This window comes from Microcebus murinus, chromosome 2, assembly GCF_040939455.1.
Source record: "Microcebus murinus isolate Inina chromosome 2, M.murinus_Inina_mat1.0, whole genome shotgun sequence".
NCBI classification, from domain to species: Eukaryota; Metazoa; Chordata; class Mammalia; order Primates; family Cheirogaleidae; genus Microcebus; species Microcebus murinus.
The window spans coordinates 33,813,369-33,832,292 of NC_134105.1; the positions used below are offsets into that span (position 1 = coordinate 33,813,369).

Below are 18,924 nucleotides of genomic sequence, written 5' to 3' on the forward strand. Positions count from 1 at the left end.
AAGACTATAATTATGTACGGACATGGAGTGACCTGCAGCTTTTATCAAATATTATAGGTAAGTTAAAACACACACACACAAGGAATATAATAATGTTTATAATGCCATTATACTTACATGCTACCCTATGTATAAGAGAGTTAAAAAACAAACAAACAAACATTGGACAAATAAACCAGAAATGAATAAAAATGGTTACCTAGAAGTATGTTAGTGTTGGGCTGGGAGGAATGGTGTGGGAGGGAAAGAGATGTGATTTAAATGTATGAGTATAGTTTTAAAATTTTTTCACTTTTAAACCATATAAATGTTTTACATATTCAAAATTAAATTAAGTTAAAAAGAAAAAGAACCCGAAAACTTGAAACAAACAAATACCTATCAAATATTTAACATAACAAGTGGCTTTTAAAAATGAACTCTTGTTTATCCTTAGTATTAATAGGATATAACCTAAAGAAAAAAGAATTGCATGCTAATCTTTACCTTGAATCACAGAATAAGTTTTACTGTTAGAAGTAATATTGGTATTGAATATTATTTTATGTATATTATAAATAAGATTTAAATTCCATTCTGTGTATACTGTAAATAAAATAAGCAATACTATTACATGTAGCAGTATTTAAGGAAGCTGAAAAGTCATCAGTAGCAGACAGATTGGGAAAAGAGACCAGAATTTGAAGTACCACTGAACTAGCAGTGAGTGTATCCTTTGTTTAACCCTCTAGTATACCCAGCCTGAATTCAACACATGAAAAAAGCCAGCAGTTGGCCGGGCGTGGTGGCTCACGCCTGTAATCCTAGCTCTTTGGGAGGCCGAGGCGGGCGGATTGCTCGAGGTCAGGAGTTCGAAACCAGCCTGAGCAAGAGTGAGACCCCGTTTCTACTATAAATAGAAAGAAATTAATTGGCCAACTAATATATATAGAAAAAATTAGCCGGGCATGGTGGCGCATGCCTGTAGTCCCAGCTACTCGGGAGGCTGAGGCAGAAGGATGGCTTAAGCCCAGGAGTTTGAGGTTGCTGTGAGCTAGGCTGACACCACGGCACTCACTCTAGCCTGGGCAACAAAGCAAGACTCTGTCTCAAAAAAAAAAAAAAAAGCCAGCAGTGAGTACTGGAGTGCATACAGAGAGAGCTCCAGGAAAAGCCTCTCAAGGAGTGGGAAAAGGAGCTCCTAATGCTCAGAGACAGTGTGAAAATCCCTCATTTTTTTCCACTTTCTTTTCTCCATTCTCCTATATCTCAACCCCCAAGCAATCCTACAGTGATGGCAGTGAAGGCAAAAGCAGCAACACCAGTGGCAATAGGAGTCATCAGAAGTCAAAACTCTGAAAGAGGAAGACATTCCTCTGTTTAGTAAAGCTGTGGTTCTAAGAGGGCAAGGCCAATTCCCACTGTCTTTTTCCCTTTCTATTTTCCTGCTGCTTGGACCTAGATATGGAAGTATACAGCCCAGAAAGGGGTAACTAGTTTCCTAAGTTTCTGGTGGGAGAACAGAAAAAGGAAGCTCCAGGGTACCAGAAGTACTAGGGAAATTGCAAAGATGAAAGAACTTAGGAGAGGAACCCTATAAACTCATTTATGAACTCCTGGACTCAGCCTAAGCTAAAAAACATGTGAACCCGATCCCATTCAGCATACCAATGACTCTGAGAACTGAACTAAGAGACTGATACTCAAGTCCCAAGTTTGGCACTGAGTGACACACACACACTGGCTTAAAAAACAGAACTGACATTGCAATTATAGCCTCTAGCAGCCACATTGAAACTTGGGATCTGAACCTAACCAGGTAGACTGCCTCTTAAAACAAGGACTATCGATATGCTCAATAAGATTTACCAAGAACCAGCTGACTACAAAAAATTCACTTCAAATATAACGATATAGATTAAAAGTAAAAGAATGGAACACACACACACACACACACACACACACATAAGCACTAATCAAAATAAAGCTGGAATGGCTATTGTAATATGAAACATAATAGACTTTGAACAACAAAATAACACAGATAAAGAGTATTATGTAATGATAAAAGGGTCAATTCCCAGCCAGGCGCAGAGGCTCATGCCTGTAATACTAGCACTCTAGGAGGCCGAGGCAGGTGTATTGTTTGAGCTCAGGAGTTCAAGACCAGCCTGAGCAAGAGTGAGACCCCGTCTCTACTAAAAATAGAAAGAAATTAGCTGGACAACTAAAAAAATATATAGAAAAAATTAGCCGGGCATGGTGGCACATGGCTGTAGTCCCAGCTACTTGGGAGGCTGAGGCAGGAGGATTACTTGAGCCCAGGAGTTGAGGTTGCTGTGAGCTAGGCTGATGCCACAGCACTCTAGCTTGGGCAACAGAGTGAGACTCTGTTTCAAAAAAAAAAGGTCAATTCCCCCCACCAAAAATAGTACCTCAAAATACATAAAACAAAAAATGAGAAGAGCTAGACAAATTCACAATTATAATTGGAGATTTCAACACTCCTCTATCAGTGATAAACAGAACTAATAAAGAGAAAATGGGTAAGGATATAGACAATGCATCAACCAACTGGATGTAATTAACATTTATTGATTACCACCCAACAATAGCAAAATATAAATTCTTACCAAGTGCACCTGGAATGTTCACAAAGATAGTCCATATCCTGGGTTACAAAATAACACCTTAACAATTTTTAAAGAACTGAGAAATCATACAAAATATGTTTTCAGATCATAATGGGATTAAATTAGAAATCATATAATAGAAAAATAATAGGAAAACCTTCAAAGTCCTGGAAATTAAACAACCCATTTCTAAATATTCCAAAGATTAAAGAAGAAATCCCAAGGGAAATTAGAAAATATTCTGAACTTAATGAAAATGAAAATACAACATACCAAAATATATAGGATGCAGCTAAAGCACTGTTTAGAGAAAATTTATAGCATTAAATGCTTATATTAATAATAGAAAAGAAGATCTCAATTCAATAATCTAAGCTTCCATTTTAAGAAACTTGTAAAAGAAAAACAAAATAAATCCAAATCAAGCAGAAGAAAAGAAATAATAAAGATAAGACCAGAAATAAATGAGATTACAAATAGAAAAAGATAGAAAAAAATCTATGAAGTCACAAAAGTCAGTTTTCTGGAAGATCAATAAAAATAAACATCTGACAAAGAAAAAAAGAAGACACAATTACCAATTTCAGAACTGAAAGAGGGGATAACACCACAGACCATGCAGACTTAGAAGGATAATAAAGAATTATATACATATGAATTCAACAACTTCTACACATACAAATTCACATACAATTCTATACATATAAATTCAACAACTTTGATAAAATGAACTATTAATAATTTCTCAAAAACTCAAACTACCAAAATTTACCAAAGATTAAATTGATAATCTGAACAGTCCCATATTTACTAAAGAAATTAAATATGTAGTCAGAAACTTTCTGAAAAATAAATCTCCAGTCACAGGGGGGTTTCATAGGCAAATTCTTCTAAATATTTAAAGAAGAAATAATGCCAATCTTATACAACTTCTTTCAGAAAAAAAAAAGAGGAGGAATACTTCCAAACTCATTTTATTTGTGTAGCACTATTACCATCTATAAAACCAGACAAAGACAGTATTTAAAAAGAAAAGAAAGAAAACTACAGACCAATATCCTTCACGAACGTAGACACAAAAATTCTCAGCAAAATATTAGCATATTGAATACAGAAATGTATATGAAGAACAATACACCACAAAAAAAAAATTCCCAGGAAAAATTCCCAGGAAAAAGTCAATTCCCAGCCAGGCGCAGTGGGCTTTCTCCTGTGAACATAGGCTGGTTCAATTTATGTAACCTACTAACAGTCTAGAGAAGAAAAAACATATGATCATTCCATGTAACAAAATACAACATCCATTCATGATTTCAAAAACAAAATTATTAGCAAACTAGAACTAGAAGGAAATTTCCTCAACCTGATAAAAGGTATCTACAAAAATCCTCCATTTAGTATCACAGTAAATGGTGAAAAACTCAGTGCCTTCTTCCTGAGATCTGGAACAAGGCAAAAGTATACATTCTTACCACTCCTATTCAACATCATACTGAAAGTCTTAGCGGGTGCAATATGGGAAAACAAAGTAATAAAAAAAATACAGATTGGAAAGGAAGATATAAAATTATCCTTATTCAAAGATGACACGATTGTCTACGTAGAAAATCCCAAAGAATTTACAAAAAGTACACTTAGCAAGGACTCAGATACAAGATCATCATACAAAACCCAATCATATTTCTTTATGCTAGCAATGTACAAATACAAGCAGAAATTTTTTAAAAATCACCAATTATAATAACTTTAAAAAAGTAAAATATTTAGGTACAAGTCTAACAGAACACATACAGGATCTGTTACACTGAAAACTACACAGTAGTGATAAAAGAAATCCAGGAAGACCTAATAAATAGAGAAACCTGTGTTCACAGATTGAAGATTCAACATAGTAAAGATGTCAAATTTAGTAAAACTGATATACAGATTTAATGCAATACCAATCAAAATCTCTGCAGATTTTAATACAGATAAGCTAATTCTAAAATTATATGGAAAGGAAAAGGAACTAGAATAGCTAAAACAATTCTGAAAGGGAAGAATAAAGTTAGGGGAATCACATGGACTGACTTTAAGAATACTATAAAGCTACTGTTATCGAGGCAGTGTGGTAATGGTGAAGGGATAAATACATAAATCAATGAAACAGAACAGAGTCTAGAAATATGTCCACAAAAATATGGCCAATAGATTTTTGACAAAGATACAAAATCAATTCAATGGAGAGAGGACAGTCTTTTCAACATATAGGATTGGACACCATATGAACACTAAATGTTGAACACTGACATGCAAAATAAATAAACTTCAATCTAAACCTCACATTTTGTTCCCAAATTAACTCAAACTGGATCACAGTCTAAATATAAAATGTAAAAGTATAAAATGTTTAGAATACAACACAGCAGAGTATCTTTGTGATCTGGGATTAGGCAAAGAGTTTAAACTTCACCAAAAGCACAATCCATAAAAGAAGAAACTGATTAAATTGAGCTTCATTAATGTTAAAAACTTTTGCTCTTACAGAGATACTGTTTAAAAAAATTGAAAAAATAATTAAGCTGCAGACTGGGAGAAATATTTGCAAGACAAATATCCAACAAAGGACTTGTATTTAGGATATATAATGAACTCTCAAAACTCAAAATAAGAATACAAACAACACAATTTAAAAATAGACAGAATATTTGGATACTTCTTCAAAGAGAATATACAAATGAGCAAATAAGCACATAAAAAGATGTTCAACATCATTAGCCCTTAGGAAAATGCAAATTAAAACCATGATGAGATACTACTACATACCTATGAGAATGGATAAAATAAAAAACTGACAACACCAAGTGCTGGTGAGGATGCATAACAACCGGGACTCTCATGCGTTGCTGGTGGGAATGCAAAATGGTACAGGCACTCTGGAAAAGCATTTGGTAGTTTCTTATAAAGTTAAATATACACTTACCATATTACCCAGCAATCCCACTCCTGGGATTTCTCCCTAGAGAAATGAAAACTTATGTTAACAAAAAAAACCTGGGTATCAATGTTTATAGCAGCTCTATTTAATTGCCAACAGCCCAAATATCCTTTAACAGGATAAACAATTTGTGGTACATCCATATAGTGAAATACTACTCAGTAATAAGAAGGAACAAACTATAGATACATGCAACAACTTAGAGGAATACCAAAGGCTGAGTAAAAGAAGACATCTAGAAGGGTTACATACTATATAATTCCAATTATATAACATTCTCACAGAGATAAAACTATAGCGATGGACAATAGATCAATGGCTGCCAGCTTTAAGGCTGGGACTATAATGGGATAGCCTAAGGGGTTTTGGGGAGTGATGAAACTGTTCTGTATTCTGATTATGATACATATTACAACAATTTTTTTTTGTTTTTTAATTTAGTGACAGGTCTGACTTTGTTGCTCAGGCTACAATGCAATGAACCAATCATAGCTCCTCAACTCCTGGGCTTAAGTGATCCTCCTCCCTTAGCCTCCCGAGTAGCTAGGACTACAGGTGCATGCAGCTAATTTTACATTTTATTTTTTGTAGAGACAGAGTCTAATCATGTTGCCCAGGCTGGTCTGGAACTCCTAACTTCAAGCGATCCTCTGCATCAGCCTCCCACAGTGCTGGAATAACAGGTGTGAGCCACCATGCCCAGCCAGATTATAAGAATTATACAAGTGTTAAAATTCATAGAACTATACGTCAAAAGAAAAAAGTCAACTGTATTATGTGATATTTTTTAAAAATTTATTTATTTTTAAATTTGAGGGGAAAAAAGGAAGATGAGCAAAGGAGACTAAGATGGAGCTACCAATGAGGTAGGAGGAAAACTAAGAGAAGGTGGTATCCTAGAAGCCTCATGAAGAAAATGAATCAAGGATGAGAGAGCTCTATTTAATTGCCAACAGCCCAAATATCTGTAACAGCCCAAATCAACTGTATCAAGCAATGTTGAAAGTCAAGTGTAAAATGACAATTAGCAATGTATAGGTGACTCTGATGAGAACAGATCTGGAATAGCAAGGTAAACACTCATTGAAATGGGTTTAAGACAAAATGGTAGGAGAGAAACTGGAGTTAACAAACATAGATAGGCCGGGCGTGGTGGCTAACACCTGTAATACTAGCACTCTGGGAGGCTAAGGCGGGTGGATTGCTCAAGGTCAGGAGTTAGAAACCAGTCGTCGCAAGGGCGAGACCCTGTCTCTACTATAAATAGAAATAAATTAACTGGCCAACTAATATATATAGAAAAAATTAGCCAGACATGGTGGCACATGCCTGTAGTCCCAGCTACTCAGGAGGCTGAGGCAGTAGTATTGCTTGAGCCCAGGAGTTCGAGGTTGCCGTGAGCTAGGCTGACGCCACGGCACTCACTCTAGCCTGGGTAACAAAGTGAGACTCCATCTCAAAACAAAAACCCCAAAAAACCAAACATAGATAACTCTTGAAGTTCTGCTACAAAGGATAGTAAAGAAATAGGACAATAGCTGACAAAAGTAAAGATTTTTTTTAAGAAGCAAGAAATAAATACATTTCTATGCTAATGGGAATATCCAATAGAGAATGAAAAGTTGATGTAGTCCAAATTATTTTGCACATGGCCTTTTTTTTAGCATTTATAACTATTTGTTCACACATATACCTACCATATGGTAATCATAAAATCTGGAAACACAGACAAATATACATGTCATCAAAGACTTTTTTGATCTATTAAAAAATATATAAAATAGAAATATCTATGTTTCCAGACTATAGACACCACACACACACACACAAAACTGCATATATACATACTCAAATTGACTATAAGCACCTTGAGGGCAGCTATCACGTCTTACTCATCTTTGTAGTCCTAGTACCTAAGAGAATGTGTGGAATACAATTAGTATTCCATTAAAAGTATATGCTGAATGTCTAGTGTGCATAATAAATCAGACTTTAAAAACAAAAAGACTCCTTAACTCCATTGGCTAGCTCTATGATAAATCAACTTCCTTTCTTTTGAATATCATTTATAGCACAAAGTAATTCCCTGATTTCCCTGTACACTCCTGATCCACTATATGACCATCCTTGGTCCAACACCATCCACATTTCTAGTATTAACTATGAACCCAGTTGAATTCTTCCTATTTTTCATTGCTGAGAAATATAGTCCTTTTATTATAAATGTTCTGTGGTTTCCCCACATCCCAATGGGCACAAATGATATGTTCTGAATAATAAATGATAATATCTTTAATAAGAGAAAAAATTTACCTTATAAACTTTTAAAAGGACTAATAATTATGCCTAAAAACCAAAATTTTGAAAGTGGGAAATCCTAATTCAAGACATGGCTAAGCTTCTATGTAGATATCAGTTTAGATAAAATGTCATATTAACTCAAGAAAAACTTTCCTATAAACCACCTCCAATTACTACAAAGGAAAAGGAAAAAAATATATGTATATGTATGTATATACAGCAATTTGCCAGCTTTACTTGTAAATGTACAATTACCATCATAGGAAAGGTTTCTGCTTTGCAGAACTCAACTGTGCATTCAAAAACAGTTTTAAGAAAGGCCTCTAATCTGTTCCATTGTTAGTCAAGTGGTTTATACATGCAGAAAAAAAGAAGAAACCAGTTAGACATATATAATGTAGAAAGAAAAATATGGGGATAGGAGAAATCACCTCAACAACATCTCCTACTTTTCTCCTTTCTAAAAATCTCTTCTTACTTTACCCCTTTCTCATCTTCCCCCTCCCCCACCCCCAAAAAACCAGGATCACTGCCAAACCCCACAAAAACCTTTAGGCCCCTCTCAAGCATGCAAATGTAATTTTCTACACAGACAACACACTTCCTTTTTAACAAACTCCAAAAACAATCTGTGAATGGCCACAGAAAAGACGAAAATTGCAATGAAAAAAAAATACAAACAGAGAGATATGGGGGAGGATCAACATAGATATGGCAAGTCCAGAGTTTAAACAGACATAAAAGATAATGAAGGTGAAGGGATTGTAATCAAACAAAATGGTTTGTAGGCTGTCATTTCATACAAATGAGAGTCAGAGAAATATATGAATATTCACTTGAATAAAAATCATTCATTATAGGAGGGGTCCTTCAAGTGAAAGGATCCCTGTCAAGGCCCAATGTGGCTGTCATTCTTTGTTCCATTTTGTAATTTAAAAACAAAAAAAATTGAGTATACATGGAAAAGAGAAAAAATGTTATATATGTATGAACCCCTAAAGCCGTCAAGAGCAGGAACAAGTTTATTCATAATATAACCAAATACTATGTCAAAATTAGACATTCAAAGAGTGTTAACAAATGACAAGAGACACTTCAATTAGGCACATGATTCAGCATCCCTCCAGATGCACATTATAATTCAGATTTGAACAGTAAACAGAGTAGGCCACAGGGTAGGGTGGGAGGACTTGAAGAAAAACACAATGCAAAAAGGTCATCAAAATGAAAACTGTCTGCTTGCCTCACAATTTGAAGAGAAGTTTTATTGAAAAAAAAAAGCAGTAAACCAATTTAGGCTGAAATAATTACAACATTTTACAACCTAACCTCTTAACGGTGAATAGAATTCTTTTCCCTGCTTAAGGATCAAATTGGTTGAGCTCTACACTTATCTGGCACCATGCTGTGGGCTATTTCCTTTAATATATAACCAATCAAAGACCTATTCACGCTTTTGTGAGATCCAAAGCTTTGCAACTGCATATTCTAGAGCATCATGAAGTTTCTCTAAAAGGAACAGACAAAGCTATACACAGCGATAGCCTCTCTTGTATAGCTAATATTCATCTAGATGTTGAATCCTTTTATAATACATCAAATACAGGCACTTTTAAAAATATATTTTTCCTATAATATTTATACTAATTTTTTCTTCCTTCAATTTTTATCAACACATCACAAGATCAAAGCTGCTTAAGAGAAAGACAAAAGAGAACAAACTTGAAAATACATAATTGTCACAAACAGTAAAATAATCTATAAGTACTAACTGAAAATACTACTACTTTATCAGGCCTAATGATAAATGTCATTCAACTAAATACACACCTTAGCATAAATCTTTATGGAATGACTATTCTCAAATAACACATGCATAAATACTATAACATTCTTGAAATTTATAACTGATAGGTGAAAGTAATTTTACATATTGGCATACATGTTACATTGCACTATCTATATATAAGAGACTGAACATACAGGCCAGCACAGGAGTTCACACCTGTATTCCTAGCACTCTGGGAGGAGGTTGAGGCAGGAGGATTGCTTGAGCTCAGGAGTTTGAGACCAGCCTGAGCAAGAGCAAGACCCCGTCTCTACTAAAAATAGGAAAATTAGCCAGGCATTGTGGTACATGCCTATAGTCTCGCTACTTGAGAGGCTGAGACAGGAGGATTGCTTGAGCCCAGGAGTTTGAGGTTCCTGTGAGCTAGGCTGATGCCAAGGCACTCTAGCCCAGGCAACAGAATGAGACTCTATCTCCAAAAAAAAAAAGAAAGAGAAAGAGGGAGAGGCTGAACATATAGCCTTTTAAAATCTTTCTAACAAAATACATTAAGGCAACCAAGCTAAATTAAGGATTGAAGGATGAAAGGACATATATAACAGTAGTATAGAAGTTAAATTTTGCTTTCATTTATTTATAGAAGGTTCATCACCCACAGGGGAGTATAGAACACAAATTGAGCTAAATATTTGTTTATATTGAAAAATATGTCTCTTTATAATAAATCCATTTCAATTTTATCACATTCTTTACAAATTAATGCTTTGTTCATTTTTCCCTATAACTTGTGTTAAAACATGGTCGGGCATGGTGGCTCACCCCTATAATCTCAGTACTTTGGAAGGCTCAAGCTGGAAGATTGCTTGAGGCCATGAGTTTGAGATCAGCCTGGGCAACATAGCAAGACCCCCACTTCTATAAATATTTAAAAATTATCAGGATATGGTGGCATGCACTTGTAGCTCCTAGCCACTCAGGAGGCTGAGGCAGGAGAATAGCTTGAGCCCAGGACTTTGAGGCTGCAGTGAGCTACGGATTGTGCCTCTGTACTCCAGCCTGGGTGACAAGGTGAGATCTTGCCTCATAAAAAGAAAAATAAAGTGCTGATGCATGCTATAACTTAGATGAACCTCAAAAACATTAAGCTAAGAGGAAGAAGCCAGACATAAATGGTCATATCTTATATGATTACTTTATCTGAAATATCCAAAATAAGCAAATCCATAGAGACAGAAAATAGATTAGAGGTTGCCAATAGATAGGTGGAGAGGGAAATGGGGAATGATTACTTAATGGATATGGGGTATTCTTCTGAGGTGATGAAAAAGTTTGAAAGAGGTGGTGGCTGCATAATATTGTGAATGCACTAAGTGCCACTGAACTTTATACTTTAACATGGTTAACTGTGTTATATGGATTTTACCTCAATAAAAATCAAAGGAAAAACTGCTGTATTTTTTTTTTAATTAGCACTTAAAGTAGTATATAAATGTTATGTGCTCTGGGAATAAAAGGGAAAGAAGAAGTGGAGAGTAAAAAAAGATCACGGACCATACAAAGACACAGTGAGAAGGCACCATCTATGAACCAGAGAGCAGGCCTTCATCAACACTGACTCTGCCAGTGGCTTGATCTTGGACTTCCTAGCCCCCAGAAGTGTGAGAAATTTAAACAGTCAAGTAAAATCAAGCTGTATAACCATGTTAGAAGGCAGATTCAATTCCTGTGAATGTGTTTATTCTCATGAGCATGTGATGAGAAAGCTGATCAATCTGCTGCGGCAGTCCCAGTCCTACTGCACAGACACAGAATGTATTCAAGAGTTACCAGAACCCTCTGGTGATAATGGCATCACTGTTACTATGACCTTGATAGCCTGAATAGTTATTGCAGTGATCTTGTTTTTACTGAGATCTCCTAATCTAAGAGGATCCAGCCTACTTGAAAAGCCAACTAGTCCTCATAACAAACAAGATCCACCAGCTCTTCCTGTGAACTAATTTTATGATATAGGAAGTGAAAATAGTTAACACCTTGCATGACCAAATGAACAAAGGTGACCAAAGTACTCGTAATCCCACTGGAACTATTCTTTCTTTTGCATCTGCAATATGGAATGATACTGTGTTCATGAGCTTCTAGAAATGTCACTTTTAAGCTTATTTTTGCTTCCTTTGCTATTACCATTTCTATTTACAGTATATTTGAGTAAATGATTATATTTTTAAAAGTTACACAGGAGGCCAGGCGCGGTGGCTCACGCCTGTAATCCTAGCACTCTGGGAGGCCAAGGCAGGCAGGTGGCTCAAGGTCAGAAGTTTGAAACCAGCCTGAGCAAGAGCAAGTCTCTACTAAAAATAGAAAGAAATTAATTGGCCAACTAAAAATATACAGAAAAAATTAGCTGGACATGGTGGTGCATGCCTGTAGTCCCAGCTACTCAGGAGGCTGAGGCAGAAGGATTGCTTGAGTCCAGGAGTCTCAGGTTGCTGTGAGCTAGGCTGATGCCATGCCACTCTGTCTCAAAAAAAAAAAAAAAAAAAAGTTACATGGTGCTTTTTTTGGTTGTCCTAAACTCATTCTGTTTGTAACTGTGATCATAACTTTTGTTATGATTTCTGACCTAATTGAAGGAAATTTGAGAGCTCTGCATTTCAATATTTTAAATAGTTTTGATAGGCTTTTATTTTTAAAATTTTTAAAAATAAATTAGGCTTCAGTGAGACTACGAGGTTTTTAAATTGCTTTTTAAAATAAAATATTCATAAAATTATCTGCGGTTGTATGAGATTGTATGAAAAAAAATTATATCCACACTGTATTTACACTTACCTTGGTAGTTTATTTGTGAGTATCTGTTTTCTCTAGCTCTTGGGAACTACTGAATATTTGGAATATTTTACAAATTACAGCTGAAATTTATATCTTCCATTATAAGTGGCTTATGTGGTTAGGACAGAAGGAGAGAAGAAATGATTGTTTACTAATTTTTTTACTCCCATGAAAAATGTCTAAATGTTAAAAAAAAAAACTTTAAATAAACATGATTGATCAATATGGTACATGATTTATAGTCCTTTACATGATATTGGTAAGCCACTGTATACAGGCCTTACAAAGTTCATAAAAGGAAGAAAAAATAATTCTTTCTGCCTTTGCCTGGTTTAATCCATACAGTAATAACTTAAGCTATAATTTATTTTAAAATGAGTGCCTCTTGGGAAGCTCCTCTTCTGTTCTAACACTTCCCCGTTAAAATGAAACTATCTTAAAGCTGTATTAGGGCCTATTAGGTTACTGACATTTGAGTGCCTATATACTTATTCATTCTATTTTTTTCTTTTTTTTTTTTTTTTGAGACAGAGTCTCACTCTGTTGCCTAGGCTAGAGTGCCGTGGCGTCAGCCTAGCTCATAGCAACCTCAAATTCCTGGGCTCAAGCGATCCTTCTGTCTCAGCCTCCCAAGTAGCTGGGACTACAGGCATGCACCACCATGCCCGGCTAATTTTTTCTATATATATATTAGTTGGCCAATTAGTTTCTTTCTATTTATAGTAGAGACGGGGTCTCGCTCTTGCTCAGGCTGGTTTCGAACTCCCGACCTCGAGCAATCCACCCGCCTCGGCCTCCCAAAGAGCTAGGATTACAGGCGTGAGCCACCGCGCCCGGCCCATTCTATTTTTTTATTTGAAGAAAAATTCTGAGCCTTTTATTATTCTTCTGACTTATAAAAATTCTTGATGAATTCTTGGTTTATTCCAAAGGAAAATGAGAAACAATCAAGGATCTTTTTCTCACTGCTTAATCTCACTTCTGTTTGGTAATGGAATGGGTTGAGGTGGGAAGGAATATTAATATAAATGAAATTGTGAAATGTATAAAAAAAGCAAAAGGTTGCACTGTTTTGCCTAGTTTGAAAAAGAGTGAATACAAATAGCTTTTTTAAAAGTCTGCATTTATTGAAACCTTAAAATCTGTACCCCCATAATATGCCAAAATAAAAAAAAATAATTAAAAAAAAAAAAAAAAAAAAAAAAAAAGTCTGCATGACCTACATACATGGTTAAGGAATTTTTTCCTAGCAAGTGATTGCAGACAATTTATGGGGGGTAGAAGATATTTTGCTGTCCATGTAACAATTTTTTTTCCTTAGCTCAGTCTAGCTTTTCAACATCTAGATCTGAGAAATCACTTATATGAATTGAATAAACTTCTCTGTATCATTGTACTATTTTAACAAAAGATCATTAATTATGGTAAAGGTAACAGTGAGACTCAAAGGTTACCATTTAAAACCGACAAACCACATGATAAAAGGCTCAGTTAAAAAAAAGGCGATTGTAAGCATGATAAAAGGCATAAGCAGAAAGCTAACTGCTAGAAAAAAAAGAAACCCAGGCCTTCCTACATACCAAAAGAAATTTTAAAAAAATAAAAAAGGCATAGGACAAAAAAAAAGGAAATATAACACACACAATAATTAAAACAAAATAAACACAGCACTTAGACCAAGCATGTTAGTCATATCAGTAAATGGAAATGGGCTTAATTCACTTATTGAAAGAGAAAGATTTTTTAGTTGGCTCATAAACATCTAAACTCTATGTTGGGCTGGGCGCGGTGGCTCACACCTATAATCCTAGCACTCTGGGAGGCCAAGGCTGGCAGATCACTCAAGGTCAGGAGTTAGAAACCAGCCTGAGTAAAATCAAGACCCCGTCTCTACTAAAAATAGAAAGAAATTAATCGGCCAACTAAAAACACATAGAAAAAAAATTAGCTGCGTATGGTGGTGCATGTCTGTAGTCCCAGCTACTAGGGAGGCTGAGGCAGGAGGATCGCTTAAGCCCAGGAGTTTGAGGTTGCTGTGAGCTAAGCTGACACCACGGCACTCTAGCTGGGGCAACAGAATGAGACTCTGTCTCAAAAAATAAATAAATAAACTCTATGCTGCATACAAGAGATATGCCTTAAAAAAAAAAAAAAAAGCAAAGCTATCCTGGGCAAATAGAAACAATAAGAAAGAAATTTCTGACATTACACAAAGTAGAATTAGGCCAAAGTCATTAAATGAAACAAAGAAGGATAATTTATAATGCTAAAAGCCAAAATTAAAAGTGAAGATTGCCATCTATGACACAAGAAAAAAAAAAAAAAGAAAAGAAAAAAAAAGTGAAGATATAACAATTCTTCATATCTTTGCACCAAAAAAGACAAAAGCCACTCATATAAAGCAGAAACAATAGGAGAGGAAATAAGAAATCAATAGAAACCACTATTAATTAGAAGCTTTAACACCACTATTAGTAAAAGATAGGTGAAGTGTCTAAAAAATAACAATAGAGAAAATTTAACAAAATGATCAGTGAGATCTTATGTATACATGTATATCTATGTGTGTGTGTGTGTATATATATATATATATATAAATGGACTCGACTTGGAAAATTTAGTATATGGTAAAGGTGGTACTTCAAATGATAAGGGTAAAGATGAATTAGACTTTTTAATAAATGTTGATGGGAAAACTGCATAAGCATTTGGAAAAAAGAGAAAATTAAATCCACTGTTCACACCATACATAAGATAAACTTCAAATGAATCAGAATCTAAATGTGAAAAAGTGAAACTATACAAGTTATAGAAGAAAACACAGGTAGGTTTCTCTATAACCTGGATGTGGGGAGAAGCTTTACAACTTTGATTCAAAATCCAGATAAACTAAACCAAAGATTGTCAAATCTGACTATATAAAAACAAAAATAAAAGCTTTTGTATGGGCCCAAACACCATAAAGTCAAAAGACAACAAATTGTTACATAACTCCTAAAATCAAGAGGGAAAACAACAAAAACCGAAGGTCCTTTTAATAATTTAGAAAAAAAAAAACACAAAAATGCTTCTAAAATTTGAGGCAAAAACCCCTCACAAGTCCTTTGTAAATATTAAGTGGAAAAAATAGGGAAAGGACATGAACAGATAATTTACAAAGAAGGGTACCAAAATGCATTCAATGTTTAAATGGTCCTTAAAAATGATGAAAAGATGTTCAACTTCACTCTTTTTTTTTTTTGAGACAGAGTCTCACACTCTGTTGCCAGGGCTAGAGTGCTGTGTCATCAGCCTACTCACAGCAACCTCAAACTCTTGGGCTCAAGTCATCCTCTTACCTCCTGAGTAGCTGGGACTACAGGCATGCACCACCATGCCCGGCTAATTTTTTTCTGTATATTTTTAGCTGTCCAATTAACTTCTTTCTTTCTTTTCTTTTTTTTTTTTTTTGAGACAGAGTCTCGCTTTGTTGCCCAGGCTAGAGTGAGTGCCATGGCGTCAGCTTAGCTCACAGCAACCTCAAACTCCTGGGCTCAAGCAATCCTTCTGCCTCAGCCTCCCGAGTAGCTGGGACTACAGCCATGCGCCACCATGCCCAGCTAATTTTTTCTATATATATTAGTTGGCCAATTAATTTCTTTCTATTTATAGCAGAGACAGGGTCTCACTCTTGCTCAGGCTGGTTTCGAACTCCTGACCTTGAACAATCCACTTGTCTTGGCCTCCCAGAGTGCTAGGATTACAGGTGTGAGCCACCGTGCCAACTTCTTTCTATTTTTGGTAGAGACAGGGTCTCGCTCTTGCTCAGGCTAGTCTCAAACTCCTGAGCTCAAACAATCCACGCCTCGGCCTCCCAGAGTGTTAGGATTACAGGCGTGAGCCACTGCACCCAGCCCCAACTTTACTCTTAATAAGAAAAATGTAGGCTGGGCATACTCAGTGGCTCATGCCTGTAAATCCTAGCACTTTTGGAGACCTAGGCAAGAGAACGGCTTAAGGCCAGAAGTTTGAGACCAGCCTGGGCAATATATCAAGGCTTCAACTCTACAAAAAATTTAAAAATTAGCTAGGTGTGGTGGCACAGGCCTATAGACCTAGCTACTCAGAGGTTGAGGCAGGAGGATCCCTTGAGCTCAGGAGTTCACCTGCACTTTAGTTTAAAAAAAAAGCAAATGAAAATTATAAGTTATCTAAAAAAATGAGTTACCATTTCTCACTCATTAGATTAGCAAAAACTAAAAAGTATAACAACTTGGTGAGTGCATGTAGAAATAGGCACTCACATATGTTGCTGCTGGGAATGCAAACCAGTAACAACCCTTTCAGATGAGAATCTGGCAATATCTAACAAAGTTACATGTGCACTTTTATTCTTTGACTCAGCAATCCCACTTATAAGAATGTATGCTACAACAAAATACACACAAGGTTATTCATTGCAGAAAATATTGGAAGCTACCTAAATACCCAAACATAGGAGACTGGTTGAATAAAAAAATGCTATCATACATACATACAATGAATGAGGTACTATGTAGCTGTTAAAAAAAAAAATCTCTATTAACTGATATGGAGTGATTTCCAGTATATACTGTTAAGTGAAAAAAAATTACAAAAGATTATATAAAATATGCTATTTTTATGTGTATAAGAAAGAATTGGGAAATAAAAATATATACAGGTATCTGCTTATTTTTGCAAAAAGCAGCAGAGGAAGACTAAGCCAGAAACCACTGAAATTAGTTACCCACAATGGTAGAAGGACAGGGTGGAAGAGATACAGGAGAGAATAACACCTCTTTGTTAATAATGTTCTACATATTCAAAAATAAAATTAAATCAACAAGGATTGCTGCAGGGGGTGTTATGGACTGAATGTTTGTGTTCACCAAAATTCTTATGTTGAAATTCTAACCCCAAAGTGATGGTATTAGCATGTGGAGCCTTTGAAAGGTGATTAGGTTATGAGGTAGAGCCCTCCTAATAAATGGAATTAGTGCCCTTATAAAATAGACTCCCTTGCCTTTGGTGCAACAAGAGGACACAGTGAGAAGACTGCCATCTATGAGCCAGGAACTAGGCCCTCATCAGCCATCAAATCTGTTAGTGCCTTGATCTTAAACACCTTAGCCTCCAGAACTGTGAAAAATAACTGTATAACTCACCCAGTCTATGGTATTTTTATTATAGCAGCCCCAATGAACTAAGACTGGGGGAAATTGTACAATTGAATGCAAACAGGAACAAAAGAACCCAACAGTATTTCAAAGGGATAACATAACTACATCTCAGAAAGTTCCCTCATGACACTTTCCAGTCACTCCCCACCCTCCCACCTGCTTCAGCAACAACCACTATTCTAATTTTTTTTTCACTGTAGGTTAGCTTTGCCTTTTCTAAAATTTCATATGATTGGAACCATATTATATAGATATTCTTTTGAGGAAAACGTCTTTTACTTAGCCTAATATTTCTGAGATTCATCCATGGTGTTATATATAACTGTAGTTAGTTCCTTTTTATTGCTAATTAATAGCCCACTATATGAATATATCGTCATTTGTTTAGTTACTCTCCTACTGATATTTCATCCTATTGATGATATTTCCAGTTTTGTGCTACTATACATGGTTTTTTGTGCAACTATACAAGACATGTTTTCATTTCTGTTGGTAAATGCCTAGGAATGGAAGTTCTGGGTCATAAATAGGTATATATATAGTTTTATAAGAAACAGCCAGACTCTTTTCCAAAGTAGTTTATACTATTTCCAACGAAGTATGAAAGAAGATGTCTAATTACTCATCCACATCCTCACATTTCTTGTTGTCATTTCTATACTATTCTTACAACTTTGCTATATGTTTGAAATTATTTCAAAATAAATACAGTTATGTACCACATAACCATGTTTTGGTCAACAACAGGCCACCTTAGTGCCAGAAGATTACAATGAAGCTGAAAAATTCCTATTACCTACTAACATCATAGCCATTGTAGTAGCATCATAAGTATAATGCATTACTCATGTGTTTGTGGTCATGCCGCTGTAAACAAACCTACTGCAGCACCAGTATAAAAGTATAGTTATAAAAGTATAGCATGTACAATTATGTATAGTACATAATACTTGATAATGATAATCAATGACTATGTTACTGGCTTATATATTTACTATACTATATACTTTTTTATTGTTATTTTAGAATATCTTCCATTCTACTTACATATAAAAAAAAAAAGTTAACTGTAAAACAGCCTCAGGCAGGTCCTTCAGGATGTATTTCATAAGAAATCATTGTTATAGGAAATGATAGCTCCATGTGTGTTACTGTCGCTGAAGACCTTACAGTGGGATAAGATGTGGAGGTGGAAGACAGTGATTTTGATGTTCCTGACCCTGTAGGACTAGA

General features: G+C 35.4%; 1 protein-coding gene and 1 pseudogene across 1 annotated transcript in view; one reads left to right on the forward strand and one right to left on the reverse strand.

Moving 5' to 3' along the window:
- The window catches only part of ZSWIM5 (zinc finger SWIM-type containing 5), a 138,229-nt gene that overhangs the window by 84,962 nt on the left and 34,343 nt on the right, over window positions 1–18,924 (reverse strand). The gene's annotated exons all lie outside the window — the stretch shown is intronic.
- Window positions 11,380–11,806, forward strand: LOC109731239 (small integral membrane protein 14 pseudogene; annotated as a pseudogene).